Source organism: Limulus polyphemus, unplaced genomic scaffold (assembly GCF_000517525.1).
Source record: "Limulus polyphemus unplaced genomic scaffold, Limulus_polyphemus-2.1.2 Scaffold610, whole genome shotgun sequence".
Taxonomy (NCBI): Eukaryota; Metazoa; Arthropoda; class Merostomata; order Xiphosura; family Limulidae; genus Limulus; species Limulus polyphemus.
In genome coordinates, this window is record NW_013666220.1 from 139096 (window position 1) to 141566 (window position 2471).

At 33.1% G+C, this 2471-nt stretch overlaps 1 protein-coding gene across 2 annotated transcripts in view; it reads right to left on the reverse strand.

Annotated features, from left to right (window-relative positions):
• Nucleotides 1–2471, reverse strand: part of LOC106459448 (dnaJ homolog subfamily C member 17-like) — a 154865-nt gene that overhangs the window by 116935 nt on the left and 35459 nt on the right. The gene's annotated exons all lie outside the window — the stretch shown is intronic.

Genomic DNA, 2471 nt, shown 5'->3' on the forward strand with positions numbered 1-2471 from the left:
GTGGAAATTCTGTGTAATGCAAAGTTGTATCGAGAAAGAATAAACTAATTTTAATTAAGAAAGGACTTGTATCGCTGAAGTTTCTCAGAAAGAATTTCTACGGGAAATTAACAAACAAGCAGATACACAACAATAGTATATATTTATACTATTAAGAAATATAAGTAAAAGCCATTTATTTTGACAACTGGCAAAAAGTAGGACTTATAAATATATATATAAGTTGTTCTTTTTTAAATATGACATAGTGGAATGGCAACATAAAATTTGAAATTACATTTTTCTTGAATAGTGTTGGATGTTACAATCTAGAAAATGTGTGTAGTAAACAGAAGGCAAGTAAGGTATAAATATGAGTAATCAATGATGAATAGCTGAATTAGTGAAGCATTCATTTAATTTCAGAATTAAGTGTTAGAATTGTAATCTATCACATCTATTCAATTACTTGATTGATTAGCAAAGAAATTTCGTAAATAAGTTTGTTTGTAAGTTAGGTGTGCTACTATTAGTTTCAGCTGAAATGTTGTTAGTTCACTACTAGTGAAATAACCTGTAGCAAACTTTAAAGAAAAAAAGTATTCATTATCATTACGTTAACTATGCTTTTACTATTGTCATTTTGTAAAATCATTCTCTTATACAGCTCATCATCTACACAAATTACTTGAAAGACCATAAGTTTTCTTAGACTGCTGATTTTCAACAAGCATTCAATAAATTGCAGAAAGAATTAACCACCACTCATATAACAGCATACTTAACCATTTCAGATAAAGATGGGAGTGCTTTTTTAGGGGGAGCAGTGTTATCACAAGTAAAACAAAGGAAAGAATATAACTGGCCACTATAGCAAGGCAATGAATATTGCAAATGATAGATGTTTTATAACTTGGAAAAGCAAGTTGTGTTTGTGTCCTACAGCATTTCTATCACCCATATAATGAAAAGAGTTTAAACTCTGGACAAATCATGCAGTGACTGGTGAATTTTTGTAATCAACAAAGAAAACAGTGGCTCCAGAAATTTCAAGAGTACTAATTTAACATTGTGCATTGTTCCAAATGGAACTATGGAAATACTGGGGCATTATCCCAAAAACCATGCCTTAATGATGAATGTATCCATTGTGAAAATAGGGAAGAACAAGATAGTAAAGATGACCAATCTAAAGTACAACAGACAATTATCCAACATGTGACATCCGTAAGTGATGATGGAAAACTGATGTTGTCCAACACCCAAATGAAAGATATGAGTTTGAAATCAATTAATCAGTGGACTAAGAATATTGCAGAAAAACCTTTATGGCAAATAGTTGCTCTATAAAGTCACAGATAAAAATGGGCACAGTAGGATTCATTATGCCTATAAGACGACTTGTGTCAAAAATTGGAAGATACAAGTAGACATAAAAAATGCTTATACTCCCACAGATTCTATATTCCAAAGCACTCATCATCTACATAGATTTCCAACAGCTGGACATTTATGTATTAAGATGACAATGGAGAGAGTAACAAAGCAGAGACCCACTAACACCAATGAGATGATATATGACGTTGCCCAGGAATGACTAAAAAACAGCTAGTGATAAAAAGTTGCTACAAGGTTTATGTTCATAAGACTGGAACCCATTGAGGTGACATGGTTTGGTTATACAATTTCATTACAAGAAAGGACGAACTCCAAAGTTAATTGGGTGCTGGGAAGGTCTGTATGTTATACAGAAATGAGTAAGTAATGTGGTTTAAGAATCAAGAAGTACATGCTGTCCAAGCCAAAATTCATCCACTCGGATCATTTATGGAACTATATGAGTGACAGAACAGCCAAAATGGTAATTTCAAAGAAGAATCTGCCAACAGAAAATGAACCTGCAGAAGAGCCCAGAGTTTCTGTCAAGACCACTTCCAGGTGATTACAAAGGACATACCCACTAATGGATTTGCTCAACCAACTACCTTAAAAGGACATTCCCAGTGACAAGACAAAGAGTGACAACTATCCCATCTGTACACCATATGTCTCAGAAAAGAAAACCACCAAAAAGATTATATAGTTGAAGGGAAAGTTTAGTGTACTGTTTTATTTGTGTATGAAGGTTGTTCAAGGAACTTCACGAACTAGGAAGCTTTATTTTCATTGTTTTAACATATCTTTTTTGCTTCAGAGTACAGGATGTTATGTTCTACAACATTCAAGTTGTGAGAAAAGGTATAAATGAGTATTCAACAACAAATAGTTCAGTTAGTGAAGTATTCAGTGTGTTAATGAGTTCAGTGACAGAAAAGTTATCCAGTGTTAGAAGTGAGATTTGCTGAGCCTATTCAGTTATTTGATACATCAGTGAGGAAATTCTATAACCTTATTATTTCAAATTCGATGACGAGGAACCCACTTTGAGACTAATAATGGCTGGAGACGGCTTGAATAGGTAATGAAGAAAAACTTTAATATAACAGCAAATG